This window comes from Ambystoma mexicanum, chromosome 6p (assembly GCF_040938575.1).
Source record: "Ambystoma mexicanum isolate Mex_15411 chromosome 6p, UKY_AmexF1_1, whole genome shotgun sequence".
Lineage (NCBI taxonomy): Eukaryota > Metazoa > Chordata > Amphibia > Caudata > Ambystomatidae > Ambystoma > Ambystoma mexicanum.
Genome location: NC_090935.1, coordinates 1,353,174,576 through 1,353,192,313, shown reverse-complemented (window position 1 = coordinate 1,353,192,313; position 17,738 = coordinate 1,353,174,576). Strand labels below are relative to the sequence as shown.

General features: G+C 41.9%; 1 protein-coding gene across 1 annotated transcript in view; it reads left to right on the top strand.

The window, feature by feature from the left end:
- SNAPC3 (small nuclear RNA activating complex polypeptide 3) overlaps positions 1-17,738 on the top strand; it is a 382,446-nt gene that overhangs the window by 234,019 nt on the left and 130,689 nt on the right. The window lies entirely within an intron of this gene.

Sequence of the window (17,738 nt, the reverse complement as noted above, 5' to 3'; positions counted from 1 at the left end):
AGCCTCAAAGGAAAGAGCAGGGAGAGGGCCCAGAGTGGGCGGCCAGAGAGAGAGGAAAGCAGGCAGCGGGTGTCCCAATGAGGAGGATCTCAGTCTTACTGGAATTAAGGCAGAGATCATTGGTGGCACACCATGCCTGAAAGAGAGCGGAGTGTCATCCACATAACATTGAAAATTGGAGCAAAAAGTAGCGATGCAGTGGGCAATAGGTGCCAGATAGCGGTTGAAGAGCCAGGGAGAGATGTTAGACCCCTGGGGAACACCACAAGTAGAGAGCGAGATAGAAGAGAGGAAAGACCCCAGTTGGACCTGAGAGGCTCTAGGAGACAGGAGGTCAACCAGGCCAGGGCCTGATCAGTAATACCAAGGTTGTCCCAGCCTATCCTGGCCCAGAAGAACAAGCATTCACCACTGCAAACTTCAAGGGGAATCAGCACGCCTCCGAGTGACTTTTTATGAACTCTTAACCTGCTGGAGATGCAGTACTTTAGGCACGCTGGTCCAGAGTATTTCTTTATCCAGACCCTCAGTTTCTCAGCGTTCTGACTTCTCACAACTGACAGACGGATCCTTAGTTTTGGTTTAGGTAGGGAGATTCCTCTTAGGAAAGGGTCAGAGAGGCATTTTCCCAACCCCTTTTGTTTTCAATGTACGTCTTTAACCACAATCATGGCTGACTTGTGTCTGAGTTTCATTCCTGACTCCTCTGTGTCCTCGCTGTACCCACTGAAGCTCCTGGACATATGTTCTTTGCTCTCTGATCTTACCCGACTCTTTAACTACCGGGGCCACCCCTGTCCTTGGACTTTAGATTTCAGAATCCAATGGCAAAGCAGGGGAGGACCCGAAGAGCAGTGACATTGTATGCTTGTTGCCAGCTCGCGAAGCTCCCAGGAAGAATGAGACTGCTGTGGCATTGGTTCACTGTCTCTAGGGGAGGGGCAAGGATTTTGCCCTCCCTGCCACTAAACTGGACTTGGCTAATCTACTAGGGAAACTGAAGCGAGAACTCCAAAACAGTGTTGCAGATCTTTCTTCAAAAGTTGTCACGCTTGACAAACTGGTGGCAGAGGCGGAACAGTGTATTGGGGACATCGAAGATTCTCTATGTGAGCAGAACATGGGAATGTTCTGATGCCTCTCAGCATCTTCTGGAGTTGGAAAAGTGACACAACAATGTCCGTCTACGTGGTATTCTCGGATCGGTCAATGATGCTGACCTACCTGACTATGTTTAGGCCCTCTTTCGATCTCTCCTCGGACTCCGACGATGTGGTGATGCAACTGGATCAGACCCACTGCCTCTGCGGGACCCCTCGGGACGGCTTGACCCAGCCACCGGATGTTCTCAGCAGAGTCCACTTTTTCTCCATTAAGTCGTGAATCATGGATATGGCATGTACCAGACCAGACAGATTCCGCAGGGATGATCTTCAGATATTCCAGGACCTCACAGCCGCCCCACCTAGAGGTGCAGGGCGCTATGTCTGCTCACTACGAGGCTCAGAGAGGAGGGTATACGATACAGGAGGGGCTTTCCTGCTGGTTTATTTTTTACTATCGAGGGGAAGCAATGGTCAAAAACATCGCCTCAGGAGGCAGAGAGCTTACTGTCCTCATGGTCTTCCAACACGCTTGCTGCTGGACCTTCTGCCACCCCTTCCACATCAACGCGCAATGTCCCTAAACCACAGATGAAATCATGGGCGAGGGTTGGCCAGGCGTGAAAGTCTGGTGGCCTCTCGGGGATTAAGTGAAGATGACTTGTTCTGTGGCAATAGAGCACCCCTAGTTTCCCGTCTCTTATTTATCGTTACTGGGCCTGATCTCAATTGCTCTGGCTCCTTCATATCTGTGAATCCGCAGAACAGGTGTTGGCATGACTACTTTAGTCATTGACGTGTTACTGAGGATTGGCCCGGCGATGCCCGGCATCAGTTCTGAGCTTTGACGATAATAGGTCTTTTTTTGAGTCATTTTTTTCTAACTCCTTTTTTCTTACTGTTTTTTTTCTTGTCAGATGAGGGTTTAGGTGAGTTTCAGATGGCGTTTTGCAAATGTTGGGTGAAATTGGATGCGGGCCGTAAGACTTGTGTTATGTCTAGTGCTTGAAGTGTGTTGGCAGCTGCTGAGGCTGTGCTTATTTTATACTCCCAATGGGTTCTGAGGGTACAATAGTGGATTCCCCTTCTGGGGTTAAGGTACTTCTTAATGTGCAAGGACTCAATTCTCCTTGCAAGCACAGGTCTGTACTGCATAGACTTAGGAACAAAGGCAGTTCCATAGCCCTGCAGCAGAAGACACACCCGTACTTTCTCAGACTGCGTAACAGATATATTCCTAAGCAATTCCTGGCCTCTGACAGGACCAAGAAAGGCAGAATGGGGCTCCTGTTATCCCGGGATGTTCATTTTGTTGAGCTGTAACTTAAGCGACCCTGGGGACAGGTTCATAAGGGTTAAGGGCCTGTTAGCTGCCCACCTGCTTACACGTATATCCCTGTATGCTCCCAATGAGAAACAAGACTGATTCCTGGCTGCCTTTTTGTTGGAAATTGTCCCTTTTGCAGAAGGACAGTTGATCTTGGGAGGGTTGAGTTTTTTTTATTTTTTATCTGGTGTCTGACCCTAGATTTGACAAATCCCACCCACCCTTCTCTACTGACTTGAAGCTGGCCCTATCCTTAATGAGAGTTTTGAGAGAAATTAACCTAGTTGATTTGTGGAGGTTACTGCACGAGGGAGAGCTTGATTACACACACTTTTCACACGTACATAGGATGGTGTCTTGAATAGACCTGTTGTTAGTATCCCCCTCTCTGGTTTACTTTTTATTTGAGGTACTTATTCCTACTCTGCGTCCTTTCAGATCATGTGCCAGATGAATGTACACTTTGGGTGGACAAGCCTTCTCCTGAGGCCCCCATTAAATCTCCATTGATTCATTGATCTCCAAATCATTGATCTCCAGAGCCACATGCTGAGGATTATGGACCCAGGCAAGTCCAGCCTTCTAGTTTTACTAGATTTATCGGGCATGTTTGATTTATTAGATCATGAGTGCTCCTACACATCGTAACCTACACTTGCCACTGCTCTGAAATAACTTGCAAATTGATACACTCCTTCCTGACTGGAAGGCTGTCTAGAGTCTGCAGGGGGATGCCAGTGCGGACCCCACTCTTTCCACTTGTGGAGTGCCACTAGGAGCATGCATGTCCCCGATACTGTTCATCCTATACATCCTATCTCTATGCAGCTTCTTAGAGGAATCTGGAGTATTTTGGACCAATTACGCAGATGATACTCACCTTGGGCTGGAGATCTCGAGGGATTCTGCATCCGATAGTCTGCGCCTCCAAAACATCTTCAATCAAGTGGATGCCTGGATGGTGGACAACTGGATGTGCCTCAACAAGGGCAAAACTGAACTCCTTGTTTTGGCTCCCGCCACGCTAGGGATAAACGCCCTAATTGCTACCAATCCTTCTCCATCCAGGACTGTTGCATTCAAGTAAAGAAGAAAATTAAAATACTCAGTGTGCAAATCGACTGTACCTTACGCGCAGAGTCCCATGTGAAATTGGTTGTCAAAAACAGCTCGTACCACCTGAAACTGCTCAGGAACATTCGCTCATATCTCAATGAGGACAACTTAACCGCAATCGCCAGGGCAACTGTCCTATCACAAACAGACTATTGTAGTGCGCTCTTGGTTGGTGCCGATTTTTTTTTTAAAAAAAGCATTCAGCATCTACAAACTGTCCAAAATGACGCAGTCCAGATAGTAAAATAAAAATAGTCCCAAGAAAATGTCACATCGCAACTTACCGGCAGGGCTTAAACCTGGCTCTCTGTCGCGGCCAGCTGTCAATTCAAAGCAGCGACCTTACTTCATAAGGGCCTCTGCGGGAAATCCCCAAGTTACTTGAAGTCAGCTACTTCATGGTATGAATCTTTATTTTCTTAAGATCTACAAATACCAAATACTTGTTGTTTGCCTCCCCTTTAAGAAATCAAAAGGGCTGGGCAGATCTTTTGCAGATTGCTCATACAGAATCTGGAATGGCTTCCCTGTATCCTTGCGATCGGATGCGAACATTAGAACTTTCAAAAAAACATTGAAAACCCTCCTCTTCGAGTAGATCTGACCTGATCCTCGTCTGCCCCTTCCCTATCGTCTTGCGCTTGCTGTTGTCTTGCATGTATTTTTTATTTTATTTATTATTTATTGAATATAGTTGCAGTTACAACAACTTTTTCAATGTATACATATTACAAAAATTCATTCTTTCATGTGTAAAACTATAACATGAACAATAAGTCAATTGAACATACATTTGCAATTACAGTTACAACCATCTTTCAAGTGTTATCATTTAATTTAATATAATGTATATCGGTCATTCCATATTTAAGGATTTTAAAAAATTAATGGTAGCAATCCTTATGCCCATACATTCAGTTGCAGCCAAAGCGACCCATCTGTTGCTTGGGTCTATTTGTGTAAAGTATGCAAAATATTTGGAAAAGTGGATGTTTCTTAAACTCAAGAGTTTAGGGGCTGTACACTCCAATAATAAATGTTGCAAGGTTTCAACAATTGCTGTATCTTGACAAAACCTACACCAGTTAAGGTCTGGTGTAATTTGTCTCCTTCTTAGTTTGACTTCCCTAGTAGGCCAGATATTAAACCGCAGCCTCAAGATATCAGATCTAATAGCAGAGGAGGGAGCCAAGCACAAGTACGAGGCAGTGTCTTTATAGGATTTAGGGCCAAATATAGCAGTATCAAAATCTTTATAAGTTAAACATTTTTCTCGGGTCTCAATCCAGTCCATCATATGGACTTGCTTTTTTGCTCTCTGTGGATGATCTAATAAAAGGCTCAATGAAATATCGGCCTTCACCATGACAGAGAGAACATTTGAGGACCACTGTTTCGGGAACATTTCTGCTGAGTTTAGTATGTATTTGGCGATAGATGACAAAGCAGAGTTGTCTTGTGTTGAGAGCAAACACTTACGAAATAATGTGCATAAGCGCCAATTATATTGGGCAGTTAATGAAATTAAGCCCAATTCATATCGCATCATAGCCCCAGGAATACATTGTGGTAAATGTAGAATGGCTCGCCAAAATTTGGATTCTAATTGATTGAGAAAACCATTTGGTAGGATTTGGTTTCCAAGCCATAAAGAATAGTTGGAACAACATTTTGATTCCAAAATAGAAGGGCTGCTTTGAGTGTGAATTTACCATACTTGGATACAATTATTCGAGTTTGACAGATTGCCATAGTTAGCTTCTGCTTAATTTTATTCAACTGTGAATGTAATGTAGGGCAGCCGTCAAAAATAACACCCAAATAAACATAATTTGGAACTATCTTTATGGGAATTCTCTCAATTTGCCATTCTAACAAATGCTTGCGTAAACCTTTAGGGATGAACGTGACAATCTGTGTTTTAGCAGTATTTATAGTTAATTCATTTTCTTTAAAATAACTGCATAGTGCTGACAGAAGATTGCGTAGGCCACTAGATGTTTTTGACACAAGCACAAGATCATCTGCATACCATAAGGCACTAATTTTGACACCATTTAGCTTTGGAGCGTCAGCCACTATTTTAGTAAAGATCCAACGAACATCATTGATAAAGAAGTTGAACAAGGCTGACGCTAAGCTACATCCCTGCTTTAACCCTCTATACGTTTGAACAGGGGATGATAAAAGACCTTCAGCATTTAATCTTACAAAGATCTTAGTTTTGGAATGCAAAGCAAAAATGATGTCTATAAGAGTGGAGGGGCACTCCGCCTTGATTAACTTATTAATAAGTTTAGGTCTTGAAACCGAATCAAAGGCAGAATGTAAATCCACAAATGCAAAATATCTGGGCTGTTTCTTGCACTGGGCTTGTTGTCGAATAGCATTTAAAGAGAGTAAATTAACACTAGTACCCAAACCAGCCACAAAACCAGTTTGTGCTGGATCGCGTTGAGAGGCTATGGATGACCAGAGATTGAAATCTCTTAATACCAACTTGGTGAACAACTTCCCAGGAGCGTCTAATAGGGCTATCGGACGATAACTTTTGGCGTCCATGCGATCACCCTTTTTATAAATCGGGATAATCACGGATGAAATACATTGCTAAGAATGAGAGCCCATTCATTTATATTTTGTTTAAACATCCAGTTTGTAAGTCCGTCAGGGCCTGCTGCTCTTGACGAGGATGCTGTTTTGATGAGGGTCTGGATGGTGTTTTCAGTATATTGCAGCTCCCAACTTCTTGCAGAACTGCCATTGTAAATATAGGTACTCATCTTAGGATCGTCATATAGTGTGGAGAAATGTTTAAGCCACACAGATTCAGGAACACCATTAAGTTGGAAGAACGCTTGTGGTGCTGTGCTACATTTATTCAGCAGTTCCCAGATCAAACCAGAGTTTTTATTACAACATATTTGTAAAAACCTTTCACTGTCTAGTTGGTATAGTGCAGCTTTCCTTGACCGTGTCCAATTTCGATATTTTGTATTGGCAGACCTGACGGCTTTAGTCTGTTCAATCGTTGGTCATTTTCGTAGTTTTCTGATCTCTTTGCGATAGGCTTTCTTTCTCTCACAGAGAGCCAGATCAAACCCATGAGCATGGCTTCTCGGCGTCCTGTCGTGAGCAGGCTGGATGTTTGAAAAAGTACTTAAAACATCTATGTAAGTTGTGGCCCCTTGAGCTCTTTGATTGTTTAATGAGATTGCTTCATTCAAAGCCAACAGTTTATTCGTGGACCACTTAAATCGATTTTTGCCATTATTTACTACCAAGATTTGTTTATAATAATGTGCGTTTTTTGGACAATCAGTCGTTGGGACTAACCAAGATAGAGCTAAAAGATGGTGATCACTGGTTGTCTGTTTTACAACGACAAATTTAGAGGCATTCATGAAAATATTGTTAGTTAAAAAAACATAATCAATTGTAGATTTTGAGTTGCCTCTCTCCCAGGTGTTCATTGAGGGGATATCTCCTATAATTGTGCCATTTGCAATTTTTAAGTCAAGATCTTTCATAAAAGACATCCATCTTGCTCCATTAAGATTTTTGCTCCCTGAATTATGCTCGACACATGAAAAGTTTAAATCACCCATTACAAGAATTCCAGATATATTGCCCTGAATAGAGATCAGTTCAAAGAGAGACGACAGAGTTGTATAAAAGCTTTCATCAGTGATGCCTACGGGGTTTCTATACACATTGATAAGAGCATATGTCTGCGTCTGAAAGCAAATCTTGACCAATTGTATGTATTTATTTGGCGCTTGCCAAGGGAAGATTTTATAACCCTTGCTTGCTTTCACCGCAACTAATAGACCGGCAGTGGGTCTACCTTTGCCACTATGTTCGGCTGGAAGTAGACTGATCTCGTGGTCATCCCATATTGGCGGCTTTAATAACCATGTTTCTTGTAGTACTACAATGTCATATGTATTCAATTGATTATCTAATGTCCATTGCAAATGGCAGTGACCTCGGGTATTCCAGCAGGCTAGTAAAATTTCAGTGAGAGGAGGATTTATTAGTGGTTATGATTTATGATTAACAGTAGCCGACACGCCTATATGTGGGGCATTGATACAGAAGTTACAACTATATACTGATTGTGGTTTAAATTTTGAGGCTTCTTTATTGCTTGACTCATTAAGGAGTTGGCGTGCTGGATCTTGAGCTAATAAGAAGCCAAGATTAAATAGTTCCATTCTTGCATTCCAAAGTGTATTGCGGACTATTCCAGATTTAATCCACAATCTTACTACGGAGAGATTCTTGTCGCACAAAAACTCTATTTGATTTATATCAGAAGACGAGATGGCATCCAAACCTTCAATGTCTCCAAAGATATTGAGGACACTGGCACGACATAAGTCATATTTTGGGTAAGACCCATCTCGACATTTCAAAATTAAGGTATGAAACAAGTTGAACTTCTTTGACAATGCAATACTAACATCATCTGTATGATGTTTGTTGATAGCTTTGCCAGTTTCTGAGCTCTTTCTAATGTTTTCTTTTACAATATCTTGTTTACTACAATTAATTCCTGGAAGTGGATTCTGCTTTAGACTCATATCAGATCTATTATTACAAGAAGGTACTTCAATGACACTCTCATTATGTGGTTTATGGATCTGAGAAGGGGGGGCCCTACCACTTGAAATTTCTGGCAGGGCCTCAGCGATTCTTTTTAATAAGTAAGAATCTACCGCAGCTCTCAATGAGGTTAAACGATCGATACTACCTGCTAATGGGATAACTGTTTTGACATGTTTGACATCCCCGCTTAAAGTTGTTTGTGGATGTACGGATAGAGTCGTCTGCACAGCAGGCGAAATTTGTATCTTGTCGGGGGATGTTAACAATAAATTTACCAACTCATTCAGAGGATCATATTCCACGGGCGGGATTAAAGCCTCCTTGGAGGCCACTTGTGGAATTGAGGAGATATCTGCCGTAGCTTTAATTGCCGAGGGTGCACTCGGGCTAGTGTTTGATTCGGACTGTATAATATCAGCACCACTATCTATAGATATGCTCGGGATACAAGAATTGCTTTTTTGAGCTTCTGTCACAGGACGCTTTTGAGGCTGTTTTTCTGGGCCCAATCTTAGTGGCTGCAATTTTTGATTTTTTGTTACTCGCCGCCGTACGACCATTCTTTTGGAGATTAGGCTTAAAAAAGCCGTGGAGTTGAAATTATCAGAATATTGAACAGCATTCTTAGGTGGAGAGTCTACGCTGATCCAAGACTCATTATTTTTTGCAGTCCCGGCATCTTCCGCACACTCGATTTGGACGAATAACATTGGAGAATGTTGGTAAAGCAGAGGTTAAGCTCACAGGTGCTACGCAGGGGGCTTCCACTGTGCGAATGCGGTGCGTAATAGACGCATGTATTTGTGCGCCCTGATGCCCTCGGGCACCAGTGCTTTATAAAAAAACAAATAAAATAATAAAATGTTAAAAAGCTATAAGACCCTGCCCTCTCAGAGATGGTCTTAAGAGATGCCATAGCTAAGGCCATAGTCCATTATTTCAGGGAAAATGGTGAGGGGGCTATGTCTGTCTCCACGGTCTGGTATGCCATGAAGGCTCTGATTAGGGGGGAACTGATGCTCACACTGCTGCATAAACTAGCAGGAATGAGATTCTGAGGAAGGCACTGGAGGGGGAGATGCAGGATGCTGAGGCGCTCCATAAGCGTTCAGGCTCTGTGGCTTCTAATAGGCATTTGCCGCTGGCACAAGGCTCTCAGAAAGCAGGGTTTGGAACCTTGGTTGGGCCCGTGCTCTCCAGTTTTCGGCAATATGGAGTTTTCTCCAAGATTCCTGGGGAATAGCTTTTCACAGTGGCGTAATGGAGTCCTTCACATCTTACATCAGTTGTATCAGGGCGCTTCTTCTCTCTCGTTTATGGAATGTCAGACTGGATTCTCGCTTTCCGAGACTGACCATTCAGATATGCTCGGATTCAGCATTCGAGCTCCAACCCTTGGTGAGGAGTCACGCGACCTGTGCGTGTAGTGAGGGGTCTGCAACGCACCCTAAAAGATGGGGTGGATGGGGGTAGGATCTCATGTTTTTAATAATTGCCGGGAGATCATTTACAGACAGCTAAACCCTCCTACATCACCAACTGGGAAGCTGGCGTGGGACCTGTAGAGGACAATGTATGGGAAGAGATCTGGGCTAGAAATCATGCTTCCCCTAGGTATGTGACGGAGAATGTATGTACAAACTACGTTACCTATGGTACTTACCACAGATGAATCTACACAAGATTAACCCGAATTTAGACCCAGCTTGTTGGGGGCTGCGGTCTACGAGGCAGCTACTTCCATATATGGTGGTCCTGTCCTGTGATTCACACTTTCTGGGTTGCTATATTGTCCCTTATTAGGGAGATCACCAGAGTGGACTTACCCCTAAATCCGCTAGTTGTGTTGTTCTGTCGTTCAGTGGAAGCGGTCTACCGCACATCGGGTTGCAGGACGCAATTGATAACACTACTGCTATTAGCAGCCAGAATAACTTTTGCACGATTCTAGAAGGCACCGTTGGGACCGGACCTAGCGCAATGGTGGATTAAGGTGTGGGACATCTTAATAGCTGAAAAATTCCCAGCATGTATGATCAACTGTCTGTCCAATACCTGGACGTCTGACTTCCATTTGTTGATTATTACCCGAACTTTCCCTCTTTTTTAGAGATCAAAAAAGTTTATTGATCAAAATTTTGTTTTTGATGCATACGCATCTTTACAAAATGATAACATTATTCATAAAAGTTACATCAAATAAACATCTTTGCATCTTTGCAACATTTAGTTCATTCAGTAGTTTACATGTACAACAATGTATCACTTTCTATGCATTTACAAAGAATTAAAATGAGATTAAAAAGATAAACTAAATAAACAGAACATCAAACTACAGATATCGTGTATAATATCATATAATACTTCACATAAACAAAGAAAGATAAAGAAAACAGAAGAAAGGATTTTTTTTTTTTTTTTTTTTTTTTGCACGACATGATAAATGTTAAAAGTTAAACATATAAAAAAAGCTTGGAATATATATATATATATATATATATATATATATATATATATATATATATATATATATATATATATATATGTATATATATATATAGTCTTGACCCAAACACTGGAAGTTGTGGCTTAATATAGAGCAGTCTCTGAACTCGTTGACAATGCCTCCACAATGATTTTCACTAAGCGTACTGTCGCTAAAATTATAGCATTTGAAGAACCCCATATACAACGCGACCAAATTAATTCTCTTACAAAGCTCGAGTCTGTCAAACTAAAGGAGTTAATCGTTTTCACTCTTTCAGTTTCAAAGAATGACATACTAAAAAAGATGTTTTAGAGTTTCAATTGCTTCAGATTTATTGCAAAATCTACAGCTGGTACTGGTAGTACTATTAACCGTACTCTCCCAATATTTCGTTCTCGATTTTGTATGCAATAGATCTAGGCGGAATCGCATGTAAAGGGCTCTGGTTTCAGCACAGGGGCAGAGTATCAGATATAGTAGTCTTGGCGATTGCTTATGACGGAATTTCGCATATTCGGTGAACGACTTGTAGACCGATATTTGCGAACAGATAGCCGCCCAATCATTCCAGAACAGTCGTTTATGTGCTTTAAATAATTTAGATGGTAGAGCTTCAGCAGAAATGTTTATACTCGCTAAGATAGCAAGAATACGCTTATAGAAGGTTCTAATAGATATAGGATAAGCTTCCTGCAACATGATTTTAAAGTACTCATAAATGGAATTTTCAATCGGAGAGCACATTTTTGCAAAGTTCTTTACAATGCGCCAATCATGACGCACTGCTAAGGAATTTAGCCCTAGTTCGTGTAGTAATATTGAATTAGGAAGATAATTCGGAAGACCTAAAGTGGCCTTCCACAATTTTGCTTGAAGTTTATTTAGGAAACCGAATAGATCTAAGAGACATAGATCTAGACTATACAAAATTATTGCTTCAATCTTCTTAGAATAAAATTCAAACAACGGAAGTAGAGAAAATTTGCAATACTTATGGAAAATCATTTTCATTTGATTTTGCAAAGGTCGTATTTTTTCCGCAAGTGTAATTTGCCAAAAAATAGCAGAGGAATTATTTGCCAAATTATAGCCCAGATAAATAGTCTGTTTAACAATTTGAATATTACAAGAGTTCAAGTGCCATCGAAATTTGCGAATTTTTACCTTTGAAGAGAGCACAAGAATATTCGATTTTGTGGAATTTATCGTCAAATTGTTATCACTACAATAATGCTGAAAAATATTCAATTTGTTTTGCAAACCTGATTGAGTACTATCAAAGAGAAGCACATCATCGGCATACGCCAGCCAAGACAGCTGAAGTTTGCCAAGACGAACAGTGTTAGATATAGCAGGGTTCCATAACCCTTCGATGTCAGATAAATAAAGGTTAAATAGGACCGCTGCAAGATTACATCCTTGCTTAACCCCATTTGCAGTGGAAATAGGGTCAGTCAAACTGCCCTGACTCGAGATGCGTACTCTGAAAGATGTTTTGTCATGTAACAACGCAATGAGTGCTACTAAGTAGGGAGGGAATTTCAGTTGGAGCATTTTGTTCCAGAGCCTACTGCGAATAACGCAGTCAAATGCAGACGATAAATCCAGTGATGCTATAAAGATTGGACCATGGTCAGGATGAAGTGCCTCAGCTTTTAAATGTGCTAGGATCGTGGCGTTTAATTGTGTGCCCATATTCTTTCGAAAACCAGTCTGTACTTTGTTTAAAATATGATTCTCAGAAATGTGGGCTTCAACCTCCTTCAATAAGAGGAGAGAAAAGATTTTGGATGCCACGTCCATAAGTGCAATAGGCCTGAAGTTAAGGGGGTTATTTATTGGTCCTTTTTTATGTAATGGGATGATAATAGAGCTAACCCACGAGGTCGGAAGGTATTTTTGGGTAAAGATAGATTTGAAAAATCTTCAAAAAAGTATTGGCCCAAAACAGTGGGTCATCTTTAATTACACAGGGCGGGAGGCCGTCAGGACCTGCACATTTCGAGGATTTAAGTTTGGAAATAGCGAACAGAATGTCTTCAATGGTCCATGGGCATATCATTGGGATATGGATAACTAGGTCCATAATATCTGCAGATGAAAATCTTGGTGGGAGCAGGTATTTCTGTGCATAAAAGTTGGACCAAGCAATGCCATCAATGGATGATTCAAGCGAGGGCCTAGTACTTTTGTTCACTGTACGCAGTAGTTTCCAAATATCCCGCGTATTGCGGTTACAGATTAGGCGTACCATGTTATGGTTACCTATTAGATGAAATGCGGATCTGGCCGCTCTTATATTGTTTCTATATCTGCATAGTAATAGCTTCTTACTTACAAGATAGCTGCTACAGAATGTGGAACAAAAGTTTCTTTTAAGAATTCTTAGCTCGCGATTTCTCTCCGATTTTAATTTAGCGATTTTACATGTCAAAATATAATCAGGAGCATTTCATTGAGGCTGTATCAATGCAAGTTCTGCAAGGGCAGTTAGATGATTATGAATCATTTGCAAATTCCATGCAAGAATAAACTGGCAGGATTGTGCCCCTTGATCATGATCAGGCCACCAGTCCCGGTTTACTAAGAATGTTAGACGTCGGCAGGTAGAGATATTCCAGCGAATAGACAAGAATTGTCTATCGCTTTGAACTAAAGTCAGCGGTTGGGATCTGCCAAAGGACTGAATTTCAGCAAGTATGATGCACTGTAGAATGGCATGATCACCGTATGCTGGAAAAAAAGAAGTAATAGGACAGATGATGCCCGCTAGACCTTGGGAGGCCACCATGTAATCAATAGTCGAGCAAGCCTTTCCCCTGTGCCAAGTTAGGAAGGATTGAGGTAGTAAGGGATCCAACACTACTAGATCCCATGACCAAAAAAATTGGGTCCATTTTAATCCATTTGCGTGTGCTGTTTTGAAGTGCAGAGAGGCTATGTGTGAGGGATAAACTCTTTGAGATGCAAATAGATAAGCATTAAAGTCGCCACAAATCAGCACTTCTGTCGCTGGATAGTTACAAAAAGTTTCTGTTAATAATTCATTTAAAATGTGGATGGCCTCTTCAATGGCAAGCTTAGCGGGATTCCAATAAATGGAAATCAACATCACCTTTTTTAGCCCAGAAATGTCAATATCAATGTTTGTCATTACAAACAATTGAGAGCACAACTTAGAATTTATTACAAAGACAAGATCATTATTGAGAAGAATAGAAATGCCTCTGACTGGCCGACCAGACCGTGGCTGACATGCGGTATTGTGAATGGTTGTGAATCCATCAAGACAAAATTCTTTGCAGCACATGGTTTCTTGCAGAAATAGAATAGAGGGAAGATCATTCAATTTTCTATTTGTAAACCATGTAAGAAGATTGTTTAGACCGCAGCAATTCCAGGGCTGAATAATGAGCTTGTTACATTATGATGAAGATGCCGCAGTCGCGCTCATTGTTTGTGAGGAATTTTGAGAAAGCGGCAAAATTCCCAGAAGTCCATTCAGAGCGGAAGTAAGGGAGGCCAACTGAACTAAAATTTTTCCATTCTCCAAAGACGTAAGGGCCGAGTTAGTTAGAGCATTACATTTCGACAGGGTGGGTGGGGGAATGAATTCTAGGAATTGCATTGCTTTTTCGAAAGAAGCAAATGCTTGTAGTTCCAATCCCAAGAAAACTAAGTCCGATTTATGCTCCCAGATTAACTTTGCAATAATGGGCGAAATTACCTTGCAAAGCATGCGATTGTTGTTGATTAGGGGTAACTTTATCCATTCTATGTCTTGGGAAATTAAATTACGTAACGAAGGGATTTTATATAGAGTGTTCATCAGAAATGAGCGATTGATGGGCACCACTCCATTGATTTGTTGATTGCTGGTCCAACCAATCAAGGTCTGCGTTTCTTCGGGGATTTCATTGAAGGAGCGCAGATCATGACTAACTATGATCTGTGTGACAGCCGGAGTACATTCAGCAGTGGGCTCTCGCCGGACAACATTCGCCACCTCAGAGGGAGATGAAGCTACAACTTGAATAACCTCTGGAGAAGCGCCGATGCCCGAGGATGAACCAGCTTGCGTTGCTAGAACTACTCCACAGGGATTATTAGTGGCTGTCAACATAGTTGGGAGGAGCATTTGAGTAGCAATATTCTGCGGGAAAGAGATTTGAGGTTCCTGCAGTTGAATCATAGTCGTGGGTTGGTGAAACATTACTGGGACATTCATAGTAATTGGAGTAATAGATTCGGGAGCTTCTTTCTTAACGTTAGTAATCCCACCACAGCATGATGTTTTTTTGTTTTCAATCAGAGGAAAAAAGTATTTAGATTTGCCTGAACTAACGTGCTAGAGCTTCCAACATCTTCACAACCAACTAATTCTCCAGTATGAGTGAGATCTTCTATTGCGTTCTCTACAATTGGTTTAAGAGAGTTTGGACACATTCCTTTCTTTGCTTTTTTTTTAGTTTTTTTAGAGGAATTTATTTGTAGCGCCATTAAACATTCTTCGTTCAGTTGGCTAGAATTAAAACGAAAATCTTCGCTTCCAATTTGTGAAGTATTCAGTATTACATCCCCATTGTTACAATTTTTGGCTGGAACCTGCAAAGAGATAGCTGCACTGCCACTATTCGCAATGCAGGCATAGTTTTTCTTTGATTTCTTTCTTCGTTTCAATGCTCTCTGATAGGATTTTTTCATCCTCCGTGAGGGATGATAAATATTAGATGGCACCTCAGTCAAATCGGGCGAGGTCAAGATGGAATCCTCAAGTAAATTTGTAATCGCTGAGGGACTATCAGGAGCTAGCTCATCCACAGTAGCAGCTTGAGCATTTGTATCATTGTTAAGAAGGTCAGCTGAAAACAGCTCTGATCTAAATAGTATATGTTCAATTTGTAGTATTCTCTCGTGCTGAAGTTTCGCCACCTCTACTATGTCCATTGGGGTTGTGCCAGAAGTAGAAGTTTCTGGCAAACTAACTCCAACTGTGGCATTAGCAAAAGAGGTGGGCATGCCATTTAGTAAGTATGTAATTTCAGTTGTTTGTGTACTTTGCGATGTTAGAGCCTGTATTGCCAGGTTGGCAGGCAAACTTCTCTTTACAAGCTCAGCCGTGCGTTCAGGACAAGCAATATGAAACTTATGACAAGATTCCTGGGCTAACATAAACCCTTCGATTTTTGCTAGTTTAATCGAATTGTCAACAATAGATTCTTTTATATCCTTTGACAGCACATGTGTGAGTTCATGTCCCCTATCCAATAGATTTAAGATAAGAGTCAATACAGGAAATGAATGTAATTCACGCTCCAATGAATGTGAAGAGTTTTCGTTGTTCGATATTGGAGATAGAGGAGAGTGGGGGGCAGTAGGATCAAGAGAAGTCACATGTGGTAATTGATTATTCAAAGGATCAGAGAATACAGTATTCTCATGTTGTGGTTTCATGAGAGATTGAAGTTCAAAAGTGGGTGAACTTCTCATTTTGCTCAACGCAAACATTTCCCGTGAATGACTTCTGGATGAAGAAGGCTGGTTAAAAGACGCTAAAGGCGGACATGGCGTCTGATGGAAATGGACATGTTCCCTCACTCCGCAAGAAGATGCTACGGGAGTGGATGGGCCTAGAGAGAGACTAATTCGCCTTTCTAAGGCCGAGATTATGCCAGGAGCGAGCATAGAGGTATCGGAGGTGGGCATAGGGCCATTATCGGTCACCTCAAGAAAGACACTAGATTGAGTATCTATGTCGTTGGCAGTTTGTAATGTGAAAGGTGTGTGCACTTGTGATTCGAGTAAAGGAACAGATACTTCAGTGCCTGTATGTTGTTCAGAAGCACTCAGAGCGACCGCCAGTTCTACAGGATTCGCAGTAGACATCGTTTGTATGTCAGCGGGAGGCTCGGACTGTGGACAAGTTTCTGATACCCTAACTCCTTCCATTTTTGCTTTTGGAATAGATTTAAGGCCAGATTTTTTGTTGGATTCCCGCAATCGTTTCCCGTTCCTTAAGGTGAATAAAGAGGAATCCATAAATTAGTGGTTGGTAGGAATATAACACGTCACCTATTGTAACATCACAACAATAGCAACTCACCGATATAATGTGTGATGTTTTATTTTTTTTTAGTATTATTTTTTTATTTTTTATTTTAAGGTTGCGTTGCAGGAACCCAACCGTATTAGTATTTATTAATTAAGCTGTCAGAAGGGAAGCGGAATACAAAAGAATAAAGCAGGGCTTACCCAAATCATTTGATTGTCCGCTTAGAAACAGCCACCCACCACGCGCCGCGCACCGCGAACAGCAAACAGTCCTTGGCAGTGCTTCGCGGTGCGCAGCGCGGGTGCGCTGGGGGCGAGTGAATTTATGGAGGTAGGAGGGGCGTGTTCCAACAGAGGGAAGCTTGATTCAGAGCACCTTTGAACAATAGAAGAGAGATAGAACAAAAAGAATAAATTTAAATTACTGCTTAACTCGTATTCACTGTCCACTATACATAAGCAGTCATTTATTGTTCAGTAAGCCTCAAGCCAAGAGGAAGGGAGGAGGAGGAAACACGCTGCAAATCACCTGTTTCCTGCCATGATGCAGGTCAGGCACAACGGTGTCACTGTGAAAGACTTCCATCTTGTCCAACTGCAGTTCAGGTTCAAGAGAGGCGAGGTTCGGAAAGGTGAAGTCCACCGCCACACGAGGGCTGTGCAAAATCACAGCGCATCGCTCCTCAATTAGGGACCAGCACAGCAAACAGTCCTTGGCAGTGCTTCTAGAGATTAGCCCGTCACCACAACAGCCTTTCTGTCAGCCTCCATCTCTTCAGCTTTTCCTCCCCAGGCCCTGGCCACAACCCCTTTCCTGGACGATCTAGCCTTCGGACTCTCGAACTGAACCGATGATCGCACACACCCTCTTTACTCCTAAACCATCCTTACTGTCGCATTATACTCTATTGTAATAGTAGCGATGGGAACCTGTTATCACTGGGGGCATCACATTATCGGATGGGGCTTGGGTGGCGGGTCTGTGTGTGTGAGCCTCAGGAATTTAGTGTATTACATTCTGACATATTTCAAGGTTGTTGTT